Source organism: Cryptotermes secundus, unplaced genomic scaffold (genome assembly GCF_002891405.2).
Source record: "Cryptotermes secundus unplaced genomic scaffold, Csec_1.0 scaffold545, whole genome shotgun sequence".
NCBI lineage: Eukaryota > Metazoa > Arthropoda > Insecta > Blattodea > Kalotermitidae > Cryptotermes > Cryptotermes secundus.
Window position 1 is genome coordinate 978,326 of NW_019737089.1, and position 15,501 is coordinate 993,826.

Below are 15,501 nucleotides of genomic sequence, written 5' to 3' on the forward strand. Positions count from 1 at the left end.
AGCTCTTGGGTCGACTCAGCCTCTAACAGAAATTGGTACCAGGAATCTTCCTGGGGCTGTAAAGGGCGATCTGCACATAAGACTGACAAATTTCCGACATCTGTGAGCCGACTGCCTTAGAGTAAATGGGGGAGTCTCGACGTCTCACAACCCTATGGGCCTACACTGCCTGTTACAGGGATAGCTTTTCTTATTTTTTCTCAACCACTTAACAGATATGAGTACCAGGAATATTCTTGGAATGTTCTTGGGGGTAAAGGGCGGCCGGCCCGTAGGGCTGACAACTTCGCCGCCATCTGTGAGCCAATTGTCTAAAACAAATGTGGGAATCTAACCAACGCTGTGAGAGCCTCAGAGCCTACACTTTCACTGAATGCCTGTATTAATATTCGTTCAGTAACTGTTCTTTCTGTTCATATATAATTTAAATTTAATACATTTTCTGTCACGCTCTTTATTAGGTATGTACTCTACGTACATTTCAACATTTTTCGGGTGCAGTAAACACCATATACAGATGAATGAATGTATAAGGGGTGGACCTTCTTGGCCCTTGCACCGTGACAACAGTGATCTATTGTGCCTCGATCCATATACAGATAGAATGTCAAATACTGTTTCAGAATCGAAATTCACCACGGAGCCGCTGTGAAAGCTAGCTGCTAGAGTGACATCTACATTTCGCTACAAGTGCGGATTTGTAACAGATAAACTTGGACTTACATTTGCAAGCAGAACCCTACACATAAAACAATTCATATTGTTTCGTAGACTACTTAATTTGAAGTCGATAAATACTGAGTAAAATAAAGGATCATCTTGCAAAAATACGATGTATATATTGCTTTGCCGTGGAAATATCCTTTGTGAGATACGTAGGCGTATGTAACCTGTTTTAGAAGAAGACTCTAACTAGATTCATGGAATAAGATCTAAAAGCTTGTGATATTAGTACAAATATTGTGTTTCTGGACACTATCCATCGTCCTGACTTCATTTATAGCAGGAATATGTTTTTAGATAAAGACAGGAAGATGGATAATGTCAAAAAACATAACGTTTGTAACTTCATGGAGCTGAGCCCTTCTTTATAAGCCGCCAATTATGCAGCTACTCAAGAAGTTCCTAGCAATATATGGAACCCAAAGGTTCTTTAACGTGTTCACAAGGCCCTCCACTGGTGTCTGTTCTGATCCAGATAGACCCAGTCCATACCACTCCCTAAGATATATTTTAATATTATCCATCCGTCTATATCTTGGTCTTTCTAGTGGTCTATTTTCCTTCTGGCTCTCCCACCAGTATCCTATATAGATTCCTTCTCGCCCCATTCGTACTACATGCCCTGCTCTTCTCATCCTCCTCGGCTTGATCATTCTAATCATACTTGGCGAAGAGTAATAGTTGTGAAGCTCCTCATCACGTAGTTTTCTTTAACCCCTTGTTATCTATCTCTCTTCAGTCCAAACGTTCTCCTCTGCATCATGTTCTCACACACCCTCAGTCTATGTTCCTCTCTTAATATCAGAGATCACTTTTCACATCCATACAGAACCACGGGCAAAATTATAGTTTCATATATTATTTTTAAGTTTCTTGAGAGAAGACGAGAAGACTCTTACAAGAAAACGCCACTCGGTGAAACTTAACTTACCCTTATACAGAACGTATTCATATGTATGAAATAAGTTAGTTTAGTTTGCATCTGGGTAATAAGTATTTCCGCAATTTCAGGATCTGGGTTTTATGGAGATGATTTACTACAAACCCATCTAAATGGCGGTGTGACGTAGGAATTTCATTCAGATTCTTACTACATTCTGTTAAGGGAGCTCAGGAAGAAAAGATATGGCTTAATATAATTCTAAATTAACGTTTGTATTGAAATTAGTGAAAACGGAATTCAAAGAATTGTGTCTATATCCGTTTATCTTTTGACAGCGAATGGAATCGGGCAATCGCCGATTTTAATCGTTGAGAAGACAACCCGGAAATTGACTCTGGAGGCGTAGTAAAAACTGCAAGGACCGCTAAGTTTTTTTTAGTTTCTTAGGGTGTGGTGAGACTAAGTTCACAAGGCACGTCGGCCATGAATTAACCTATGATAGCAGCCTCGGATGATAGATGGTGATGAATGTGGAGTAGTCGATGGAATGAGAATTGGCAGGGAATCCGAAGTATTCAGAAAAAAACTTCCCCCAGTGTCACTTTGCACACCACAAATCCCACATGACCTGACCTGGGCTCGAATCCGGGCCGCCGCGGTGGGAAGCCGGCGACTAACCACCTGAGTTATAGCACGACCCAAGTATACAAATAATTCTCCTGCTTACATGACCTACTATAAGTGGCACAATTTTAAAAATATTTATTTCTTCTTGCTTTTTCTTCTTCAAGAATTGTTTCGACCAAGTTTTTTGTCAGTTCCTCTACAACTTTATCAACCAGAAGTCCTCAGAGCTCTAAATATGATCCCACAGAGTAGACTGCTGACTGTAGACTACAGCTTTTTATTACAATTACATATAGGCTCTGACATGAATGAGACATAACAGGCGAAACGGAATGTCGGATGAAGAATTCTGTCTTCTGGGATATAACGCCGTGTAGTCCTTCGAAAGTTAATTGACGTTTCGGAGGAAAATAACACCTCCATATTCAGGGTCGAAGCAGAGTTTTATACTTGTTTCACGTGGGTTTCATGTTTGGTTCACCCTTCGACCCTGAAAATGGAAATGATATATTCCTCCGAAAAGTCAGATGGCTTTCAAAGGACATGGCGTTATATCCCAGAAGATAGGACTCTTCATATAAAACGGAATATGTATTTCTTTTGGTTAGATCCATCATCAGACAAATTTCGCCGCCGGTCTCACCCTAAGCAGCCGTTACTAACTTCAATGAAACTTGGCGCAAGCAAGGCCTAGTTTATCAGCATTGCACCACACGAAATGCATGTTCTGTCCCCTCGTGGGCGTGGTCACTCTATCGGTCGCCGAGTTTTGCGGTGGATAGTAAAAACAGTGCGGAACAAGTTAGCCTTGGGAAATGATTCCTAGGGCTCTTTGTAATGTGGGAAAAGCCCTAAAGAAGAAGGAGAAATCTCGGAGAACTGAAAACAAATCAGCGCAGCAACAAGTGTATCAGAGTACTGGAATAAAAAAATATCGTCTGGCAACAAAGTGTAAACAGTGAATTCTTATCCTGCTTCGTAACATACAAGGGAATCGGGAAAGCCGTCTCAGTATACTAGCGGGTTACGGGCTGGACGGCCTGACTTCGATTCCCGAAAGTAACATTTTTTTCTCTCTTCCACAAAGTCCAGACCGAATCTGGTGCCAACCCAGCCTCCTATCCATTGGCTACCGTAGGTTCTTTCCCGAGGGGTAAAATGATAGGGGCGTAAAGCTGACCACTTACCTCAATCTATTGGAGAGGTCTAGAATTTTGGAATTATACCTCCACTTCCCCATATTTCTTCTTAATGATTTAAGAACAGGGACAATTTCACATTATTTTATTCTTGACACTCGAGAGAACAATGCACGTAAATTCAATATTTGTAACTGAGAGGCTATATTTTTCTCTTGAGCGTTTTGTTAAAACAAGACGAAACGAGATGAGCTACTGTTTAATATTTTGTCGTCAGGGAATATTACGGAAGGGATATCCGTGTGATTCGATTTAAGAAACCGACTGAACACCGAAATGTGTGAATATGAAGCCTGCCACCTTGGCCTCTTACTGGATGAATGAAGAAGTTTGACTGTAGCTGCATATTACGTTAAAGTATCGCGGAATACGTAGCTGTGCATGAATGCGTTCGGGCCGGTCACGGTAGCCGAGCGGTCTAAGGCATGCACTGTTTTCGCTCGCTTGGAAACCGGGATCGCGGGTTCGAATCCTACTGAGAGCATGGATGTTTGTGTGCGTTTTTCTGTGTTTGTGTACAGGTAGAGGCCTTGCGACGAGCTTATCACTCGCCCAAGGAGTCCTACCGAATATGTATGATCTAGAAAAACCGAAGTGAACGGAGTTCATGGAGGTAGGCCTAGGCCCACTGGGGCTGTAGTGCCAAGGAAAAAAAAAATAGTAATAGGCAGCCGGTCAAAGTAGCCCCACGGTCTAAGGCATGAACTGTCTTCGGTCGCTGGGATCGTGGATTCGAATCCCACTTAAGACATGGATGTTTGGTATGTGTATGCTTTTATTTTGTGTTTGTTTTTTCCTGTGTTTAGGTACAGGCCTTGCGACGACCTGATCACTCGTCCAAGGAGTCTGTGAAAAATGATTACGGAATAGAATAAGAGGCCAAGGCTCTGAATGAGCTGGAAGATCCATTGTATGAATGAATGAACAATAGTACGAGTAATAGGGGGCTCTGTAAAACCTGAAGTTCGTTTTTAGCCTAGTTTCCCAGTTTTTCAGTGTCATCTTCATTCCGCGAATGTTTCATATTCGTTAGGTACACATATTTTACTATGCAACTTAATTCTGCGCAGTTATAATTTGTAATTTCCTTAGACGAATATCCCACATTACAAAAACCATAAAGAGCTGGTAAGGAAATTGTTTTGCATATGTTTCCATTTACTTTTTACAGAATAGTCTGCCTAGGGACTTAACACGTATAAAGGAATTTACGGAAATCATTTTTGACTTAGATGGTAACCTTACACTCTTAGCGTATCCGTCTTTGACTTCATTTTATTTCAAATAGTTTCCAGAAGTGTTCAAGACGTTTTTATGGCATAGACTTAAGAATTTTCCCTAACATATTTACCCTGCATGAAAGGAACAGAATAAAGACTCGCATATTAGGACATAGAACTTTGAAATATGAATACATCAGACAAATTTTGCAAAAGATTTATGTTCACTGAACTATTCATCAGGCGAATGAGGACATATTTACAGTAACAGAAATTACTAATTTTCTTTTGAGAAAAAATTTTTTTTTTCTATCTGTGGGGGCAAGGTTGTCCACTTTCAAGTACTCTTTTTATACCTGGCATAAAAGCGCACAGTAACATATATGGCGCATTGATAAACAATGTGAAGACATCATTCCTGCTTACGAAGATGATGTCACTTCAACGGAGTAATCACACCCCGCGTCAAATAGTTGAACAGCATAACCTTTGCGCACACAACATAAGTTGACATTAGAAAATAACCTATGTTGTAATTACGGACTGCCAGAGTTTCTAGTAAGGATTTACTATAAAGTTCTGAAATCATAGAGTCGGCAGAGTGAAACGGCAAGAAACCAGGACCAAGTTTCTCCTTCCTCCCCAAAACGGAAATACATGTACCGATATCGACGCCGTTCGGACAGAAACCAATATCATTTTGTTTACAAATTTTGGTCTTTGGAAGGAAGAACATCAATTTCCTGTTACGTTTTCGCGGTCAGCATATTTCAGCATAAAATTAATGTTCAATAGGAATAACTTCATTCTGATGAACAGTTTGCCACGATAAGAAATGTCACATGCTTATGTTCAGCGGATGACGAACTTTTGTTATGCAACCGGTAATCATTCGAGCAGCAGCAATGCTGTCGTGATTGTTTATAATAAATTGTGACGTCAACAAAATCGGATTATTTATAAAAATCTGTTTATTCATTGTTATTTCTCGGTTTGGGTCAGACAAAAGATATTACTGATGCAGGGCCGCGCCATAGCTCAAGCGGTTAGTTGCTGGCTTCCCACCGCGGCGGGTCGGGTTCGATCCCGGTTCGGGTTCGATCCCGGGTCTGGTCAAGTGGGATTTGTGGTGCTCCACAATCACCTGGCGCAGGTTTGTTTCGAGTACTTCGGTTTCCCCTGCCAATCTTCATTCCACCAGTTGCTCCACAATCACCCTCACCTATCACCTGGGGCTGGTACAATAGGCCAGAAGTGGCCGCAGTACAAGGGACGTAGTCCCACCCAACTAGCATTTAAAAAAGAATTACTAATGCAAGGAATACAATGTTCTAGACTGGACGCGCACAGTTACAATTTTCCTACCTACGTAATACAGTAGAAACAAATATAAACATGGCCACTCAGACATCCTTATATCCCTTTTAAGAAACAGAACAAAATTCTTTATTTTACAAAGTAAAATATTTTCGATTAAATTTGTTCAGATATACTGGAAATATAACGCAGGGAAACTGAGTACATGTTACCTTCTTGTCACAAAAATGCAGAGCAAAATGTGACATAGTTCAAATAATTGGAAACGGCAGTAACAAATCAAAGTTTGGTTCAAATCAAAATTAAGTGGAGAGTGAATTCGGGTAATGCTTGCTACCATTCAGTCCAGAAACTTTTGTCTTCTCTTCTGCTGTCTAAAAACATAAACATTAACTAAATAACTCCATGCAGATCAGTCTTTCTTGAAAAACAGCCAGTTGTACAGCTACGCAAGAAATTCCCAAAATTTTATGGAACCCGAAGGTTCATTACCGTGTTCACAAGAACCCGCCACTGGTCCATATCCTGAGCTAGATCAATCCAATGCATATTATCCGATCCTATCTCTCTAAAATCCATTGTAATATTTTCCATCCACCTATGTCTTGATCTTCCCAGTGGTCACTTTTTTTCTGGCTCTTTCACCAATATCCTAGATGAATTCATCTTCTCCCCTAATCTGTGATACATGTCCTGCCCATCTTATCTTCCTTGACTTGATTGTTATAATTATACTTGGAGAAGAGTACAAATTATGAACCTCCTCATAAAGTAATTTTCCCCAACCTCCCGTCAATTCAATTCTCTTCGGTTAAAATATTCTCCTCAACACCCTGTTCTCAAACACCCCCAGTCTATGTTCCTCCCTTAATGTCAGAGACCCAATTTCATACAGTATAGAACGACAGGATAAATTATAATTTTGTACATTCTACTTTTTACGTTTTTAGATGACAGACGAGAAGGAAAACGGTTCTCTACAAAATTGTAAGAAGCATTTTCCAAATTTAATCTCCTTTTAATTTCTTCCTGATTCAGGTTTCGATTTGTTATAGTCTTTCCAAAATATCTCAACTGTGCCACATTTTCAAAGCATCTGTTAACTATCTTTATATCATGATTTTGTCCTGCATTCTGGTGATGACACATCAACACATACTTAGCATTCTCTGCGTCCACTTCTAGACCTACCTCCTGACCAGCCTCAATTAAAGTTTCTGTGTTTCTCTTTATGGTATCTATGTTATCTTCCAGTTGATTTACATCAACATCATAGAACAACAGCTGATGTGTCTCAATTAATTTTAGTCCCACCTGATTATCCTGGATCTTCCTTATAGCATACTCTAAAGCTAAATTGAAAAGAAGTGTCGATAAAATATCTCCTTGATTTAGATTAACATGGATAGGAAAATTATCAGACAGGTGTTCACCTACAGGGACTGTAATATACGAGTACATTTGGTTTGAACATATTCTAATCAGCCTTACTATTTTTATGGGTAGACCAAATTTTATGAGAATATTTTACACTGCTTCCTTCCTAACTGAATCATAGAATATCTTGGATTGTAAGAATAGCTGATGTACTGTCGCATTGTATTCCCATTTTCTCTCCAGTATCTTACGGATGCAAGAAACCTGACCAGTAGCTGATCTGTTACGTCAAACCCCACACTGACTATCCCCAATAATTTTATCTATATATAGACTTAACCTTGAGGGAAGGATATTAGATATAATTTTGTTTGAAGTTCAAAAGAGTGATATCCCATGATAATTACTAAAGTCGATTTTAGCGTTTTTCTCTTAAATTAGTACAACTATAGACTCCTTCCAATTATCAGGCAATTCTTCCTTATTCAAAACAGAATTACTGAGTTTACGGATCTCAGAGCTTAATATTTCACTTCCTGCCTGAATCAGTTCTGCCGGAATTTGAACACCACCTGGTGATTTATACTAGTACTTTTTCAACTGCGTAATAGCAAAATCTCAAAAAGACTGGGATCAGGTATTAACGGCTCAGCTGCTTGTACAGTCTTTACGTGTTGGGTTCTGCTGTGTGTCATACCAAAGCGCAGTATCGTGTTGAAATCTCAAATAGGTTCGCAACTTTAGTAAAATTAGTTACTGAGATGAATATTAATAGGGCTTGGGAAACGTAAAAATTAAAATATACAAAACTATAATTTTGCCTGTGGTTTTTATGGGTGTGAGACTTGGTCTCTGATATTAAGAGAGGAACAACATAGACTGTTAGTATTTGAGAACAGGGTGCTGAGGAAGTGACATAAAGTGATAGGAGTTTGAAGAAAATTGCATTTTGAGGAGCTTTACAACTTTTACTTTTCGCCAAATATAATTAGAATGATCAAATCAAGGAATATAAGAAGGCAGGCCATGTAGTACGCATGAGGATGAAGAGGAATACATATAGGAATCTGCTGGGAAACACTAAAGGAATGAGGCAATAGGAAGACCTAGACTTAGGTTAAAAAGTAAAGCTATCTGTGTAACAGTCCATGGAGGCCCATGCGACTGTGATACGTTGAGGATCCTTCATTTTCTAGACAATCGACTCACACATGAGGGTGAAGTTGTCAGCTTTACGTGCCGGCCGCCCTTTACCCCCCAGGAACCTTCCTGCTACTCATTTCTCTTAGAGTCTGAGTCGACGCCAGGGCCATAGTGCGGTTGGAAAGATTAGGTAAACTGAGATATCCAATGACATCAACGGGAATCGAACACGCTACCTTCTGGCTTGTGGCATAGTGCCTCAACCAACTACGCTACCGCCTGCCCCCTACTTAGATTTAGGTGGAAAGATAATATTAAAATGAATCTGAGAGGGATGGAATGGGATGGTACGGACTGGATTGATCTGGCTAAGGATAGGAACCAGTGGAGGACCCTTGTGAACACGGTAATGAACCTGCAGTCGAATAATTGAGAAGAAATAGCAAGAAAGGAATTACGCTGTGCATAGAAAACTTTACTTGTGCTGTAGTTACAGTGAGAATTTTATAATTATAATGTTGAAATCCGTTGCCAGGATACGACTAGTGAAGACTTAGGTCACTAGTTTATGTGCAATGGTGAAATGTAAAGCATGTAGTTCAGCGATATCGCTGTATTACTTGTACTTATGAGTTGTGTGTATACAGTGTCACGAAGTCCAATCATCCAAACCAAACTCCATTAATAGTCACCCCTACATGTGACAGTATTTATTAAGGGTCAGTCGTACAGCATGACAGAAATAACTATCAAAGACTTCTAGGAATTAAGACGCAACAGTCAAATGCCGTGTTCAAGTGAAGCTCTGAAGATTTATATTTTGTGGGGTATAATGCCGTGTAGTGTGTTGAAAGTCAACCAACGTTTTGGAGAAACATGTCGCCTCCATCTTCAGAATCGAAAAATAAGGCAATCAGGAAATCAGTGTGCAGCTGGTAACAAGTAGGTCAGAAGAGAGCAGAGCTGCTTGCTACATACCTTTCCTTGGTTTCTCGCTTGTCTACTTCTTCACCTTGAAGATAGAGGCGATGTGATCCTCCGAAACGTCTGTTGACTTTCAATGGACTGCGCGGCATTACATCCCAGAAGATGGAACTCTTCATAACGACCGCTGTAAGAGCTCAAAATTCTATAAGTAAAGAGCTTCTTGATGATAGAACTGACGTCAGAAGAATAAGATTTTAAATTAAACTTTCCCATTTAAAAAGAGTAGCTTCCCTATCTGCTGAGCTATTGAAAACTTTTTTTGTAGCAACGGTTCTGCAATTCAGGAAAAGTGTAGATATATGGCTCATCCCGTCTCCGGAAGCTTCCGTAACTTACACACAGAAAGTGAACTACTCAACTGAACTGTTATTCCCCTCGCCAGGCCGGTTCAGCTGAATAAGTACAACTATTCCATTCACTACATTGGTGTAGGACCAGGCAGCGGACCGCCGGCTTCCTTGGAGGGTAATCGTGCCTGCATAGCTGCCTGCTTGTCTGCCGGAAGTTGACTGACCTTGTATGTACACGAAACAGTTCATATCGGTTGCTGGGACAATGTTTCTCAAAGGCCTTGATACGAACTCCTGAAAAGTGGACTATAAGCAAAGATTGTTGGCTTCTGACATGCAATGCCGTGCACTCAGGTAGGAGTTTGTCGACGTTTCGGCCGATCGTACTGCCCCAGTTCTTAAAGTCTAAGAGTAAAAGAAGGAAGAACACAACAAGAAAGAGGCGACAAGGTGATTGTTGACCCGAAAGATGGATGCGATACCTTCTTCTGGAATGTCGGGGAATGTGTCGGACTACACGGTGTTACATCCCGCAGGATTGTACTGTTCTTAACCATCGCTGGGAGAACCTAGAATTCAGCAAGATTACAGCTCCTAAATCTGTTAAAATTTATGAAAATGAGGGAGGGGCAACATTATTCAGTTATTTCTTCCACTACAATTTGAAGCGCAGGAAGTCTGCGGAGGAGATCTTGCGATTTTGCTTCCTCGCTGATCTTGATACAATGACTGCATATTCAGGGTCGAAGCACCACTCAAAGTGTACAGATGAGTCACCGAACTTTTGGAAGCAAATTAATCTAGCAAAGGTTTTCACAGTTTTCTCAGTTATTTTGGAAGGATTTTTTTTAAACAACGGTGTGTCGATATAAAAAACGCTTAACAATTAACAAAGAGCTTGAAGTAAATGTAATTGTGCGTGCAAATACAAATCCTGAACAAATTTTGTAACAACTGTCAGCAATTTAAAATTTCTTTTCTGTCTACTTTACTTAACGTGGCTTTCAATGCAACTCAAGAATCCCTGAAACGTAAGATTTCATCCTGAAAGTGGACAACATAGCGCGATCGCTGTAACACTGTTTCTTTCTCAAAGTTTCTGCAGCAACGTACATATATTCGCCGAGGAGAAATCTGTAAAGATCAATTAAGGAGTTTGATTTGTTTAAGGATTTAAGGATTTTATTCTGGGTGCGAGGGAACTCACCAAATCCACCAAACCTGATAAAGAAAATTGTGCAAGGAGCGTCATCACTTGTTTGCGTTGTTGATGAATGGTTCATTTTTTCGAAGAATGTACCAAGCGTGGACAGTTGTTCAGGTATGAGTTATGGGATTGCAGGTTTCATGAATAATATTTTGTGTGCCAGTAAATTAAAGGCATTCAGAAGACCTACATATACGTTTTCCTATTTTTCACTAATGCAGCCGTCAATAATACAACTTTAAAAAGCCATTAGGAATATGTTGTTCACTAAAAATGCATTTTAATACTATGGCAGTTCAAATCATTAAAATGCCCATAGGCCTTTACCCAGTACATAAATTTGCACATTAAAAGTGAATGTTAACACTCCTCAAAATTGTCTTCGTTTTACATGTGTTTTTTTACTAATTTATATTTACAATATGTTTCAACCTCTTTGGGCTGTCATCAGGTAAATTCTATCCTCGAGTGAGACCACTGCACTGTATTTGTTTCCCGTGCTTCTCTCATGCACGTCGTGGATAGAATTCACCTGATGATGGCATAATAAGGCCGAAATATATTGTGAATATAAATTAGTAAAAAATCAGATGTGATTTTACCCCCTCTGTGGTCTAGTGGTCAGCGTTCCTGGCTACATATCCAGAGATCCGGGTTCTATTCTCGGCACTATCAAATTTTTTCTGAGGAGTGTGTCCGGAACGGGCCCCACTCAGCCTCGTGATGATAATTGAGGAGCTGTTTCAAGGAAATAGAGGCTCCGGTCTAAAAAAAACGAAAATAACGGCCGTGGGGATTCGTTGCGCTGACTACGCGACATCCTCTATCCGCAAAAATTGGCACTAAACTTCGCCGACAAGCGGCGGTCGCTCGGTCGGTATATTTCGCTTGCGGACTAAAATCATGGAGTTTGCTTGCTTTTTGTAATGTAGATTTAGTTCTATTATCTTCTATGCGAAAAAATCTCGACAGAAATAGTATATTTTCCGAAGCTCTGCAAACCGGACTAAATTCTACGAAATTTAGTTTCCTACATTGAACAGTGATAATGTCGCCACCAGTTCAGAAGTTCGAAGGCCCCACCATATTGCTCATGAATGGAATAAAGGCGGCGAAATTTTTGCCCTCTTACTGAGTAATGTAGATAAGAGAATTAATGAAAATCGGCCAGTCTTTTCAGACGTGGGGACACGCGGTAACGTATTTGGTTGCGGCACTATGTCGGAAGGTGGCGGGTTCAAGTCCCGATTAGGTCATTGGATTTTTTTTCCAATTGACCTAATCCTTCCAGCCGCACTATGGTCCTGTGGTCGACTCAGCCCCTAACAGAAATGAGTACCAGAAATATTCTTGGGGGTAAAGGGCGGCCGGCGCCTAAGGCTGACAGCCTTGCCGCCATCTATAAGCCAATTGTCTAGAAAATGTGGGAACCTCAACATCTCACAAACCTATTGGACTCCACGGCCTGTTACAGGGATACCTTTACTTTACTTTACTTGCTCAGTCGTGGTAATGATGCCAGAAGTCTACATTTCCTGTAAATAAAATAGACTTAGAAGAGACATTTGTACTGCATTCGTCGAGACAGCTCCCGTCACTGCGATGTGCTGCGGCATCTACCTAGTTTATGATTCGCTGATTCAAAGTGAGACACTTTGACGTCAAAACGTCGCGGAATAGACCTGCTTCCTGTCCTGGGAATTCCCACTTCTTATAATTACATCCTCACTCAACATGGCTGCTTTTGTGCAACGAGCGGTATCGAGAGAGAAAGCTTTTGTCATCTAACCTACGGCCTTCAGCATTCTCCCGGATCTTAATTTCTCAACAAACTCATCAACCTCCAGCTCCTCTTCAAAAGTCGCTTCCGTTTTCGTTTTTTTACATGCTAATTTGAGTAAATTTAAATATGGCAGTCGTATGCGAGAACAGAGAAATCAGAACTTACAAATACGAAACGATGCTAACGAATGTATAGTACAAATTTTGGTAATCTGAAATAGTGGAAATGAGACCTAAAATTTTGTGACGATGATACAGTAATATAATTATTGTGTTTCTGGACATTACCCATCGTCCTACTTTTATTTAAGACGCAACATTTCGGAGACTGGGTTCTCTTTCCAGAGATAAGGACTAGCTCATGGTAGCGCCATAGCTCAAGCGGTTAGTCGCTGGCTTCCCACCGCGAAGACCCGGGCTCGATCCCGGGTCTGATCAAGTGAGTTTTGTGGCGGACAAAGTGGCGCTGGGGCGGGTTTTCCCCGAGTACTTCGATTTCCCCTGCCAATCTTCATTCCACCAAATTCTCCATCATTATAATCACCCGGGGCAGGCTACAATAGGCCAATCAGTGGCCGCCTTGCGGAGTGGACTCAGTTGGACTCCACACACCACTAAGCGAATTTAAAAGAAAAAATTAAGGACTAGCTCTATCGATTGCGCCCAACTGAGTAGTGTTTTACTTGAAGACGGAAACCAGAAAGGTTGTGGATTTTAAATAAAAACATAACGATTGATAATGTCCAGAAACACAGTAATTATAAAATGATAGATATCAGTGGCGCTTTACGTGCTAAATTTTAAAACACATGTCACATCCCGAAAGGTCATAACCTTAATATCTCTCTTTGTCTGTGTATGGTTCTACTCACGAAAACTTTCTTATATTTTGCAACTGAGTATATACTTTGTATGTATAGCTTGTATGTCAAGTACAAAACAAGAGAAGTGAGTGAGGCTTTCGGTGGTCACCACAGCGACTGTTGATGCAATGAAACGTAGCTTGGTAGATAGGTACTAGATTACAAGCGTAACATTAAAGAAGACAATAATCATCAGCAAAGAAATAAGTTTTCACAAATTTTATAAACCACAAACTTATTTGTTATGGGCTACGAGCAGTTCTAAATTAGGTACCTCGTCCTCGTTAAGGAAGGCGAGACATTTCTTTTGAACCCTCTACATCACGGCGGTTACTGTAAACCTACCACCTGCTATAGCATCCAGAGCTTCTTCAGTTAGGCAATAGATAGTGTTTATGTGTTTCGCATGATTCCCAAATTTCAGACGCCGTGTGCGCTGTGTGCCGTAGGAATTGAATTTTTAAATTGGATTTGTTTTCTCATAGCGAAGGCTGTGAATAATTTCCGGGATATAACACGATGTAGGCCTGTGAAAGTCAAACTTCGTTTCGGGTTTCGGAGTAATGGCTTGCCTTCTTCTACAGGGTTGAAGTGTAAGTCAATCAAGAAACCAGCAGGAAACAGGCAAAAATTTTTCAATATAATTTCGATTAGTTTCAGGCTCCAAAGTACAGTATTTATGATGGTAAACACACTTGGTGTTTTAATGCTTTCGGTCAGTGATACTTCAGAATTGATGCTAAATTCCATAAGGGTAAGCAGTTTGTATATGTATGTTATAAATCATAACGAGAATTGCACGCTTCTCTAAAACTGATTGATGTTTCCGCAATGCCAGCACACAGAAACAGATACAAGTTGCTGGCCCGCTGCAGAGTGAACGACGAGTGCTTTGTTAGGACAAGGACTTATGAATTCCACTAAGAGTACTATCTCTTACGATAGAACTCCGCAAGTTCTCTTTATTACCTGCTTCATGCTGATTTTCCCTGGTTTACTCTTCGGCCCTGAAGATGGAGGCGACATAATTCTTCGAAATGTTTGTTATTTTTCAACAGACTAGACGGCGTTATATCCCGGAAGGAAAAATTTTTCATAACCACAACTATGAGATCCTCAAATCATACTTAAATATGTATTTAAATTTTCAACGACGCTGTGTCAATTGCAAAAGTTATATTTTATGATCGAAATAATAAGATAGACATACTTGATTAATTGGAAAGAATTGTGACGGAAGAGACAAATGCTTACAAAGGGTAGGCACAATAGCTTGGTCCCCGAAAGCCACAAATATCCGACCAAAATCTTGTTATTGCTGGCGACATTCAAGTAAGCACCTCCCGGAAATAAGAGGACTGCCTTGGCCAGAAGAACAATTATTGTGACAAAGGTTGATTCTAATTTTCCTTAGATATTTCTTTGCAAGTGAGGGATAATACCTCTAATTTTCCTTCCCCATCCTTTCAAGTTCATTTCTGACGATGGTACCATCGATGGCGCTGCCATAGCTCAGGCAGTTAGTCGCTGGTTTTCCAACGCGGGGGCCCTGGTTCGAGGCCGTGTGTGGACATGTGAAATTCTGATGGACGAAGTGACACTGGAACACGTTTTCTCCGAGTACTTCGGTTTCCCGTGCCAATCTTGATTCCACCAATTGATCCACAATCACCATCATCTACCATTGTGGTCTGATAATATAGGCCAGTAGTGGTCGCAGTACCAAGTGGACTCAGTCTCACCCGAATAAGTATAACAATAAAAATAATAATGTTGTCATCGACACTGTATCTGAGCTTGTGACTTTTTCATTAAATAAATCACACACTAAACAAATAAGTTGGGTGTGTTACAGCCTATTAACATTCTACGTCGCACTACTG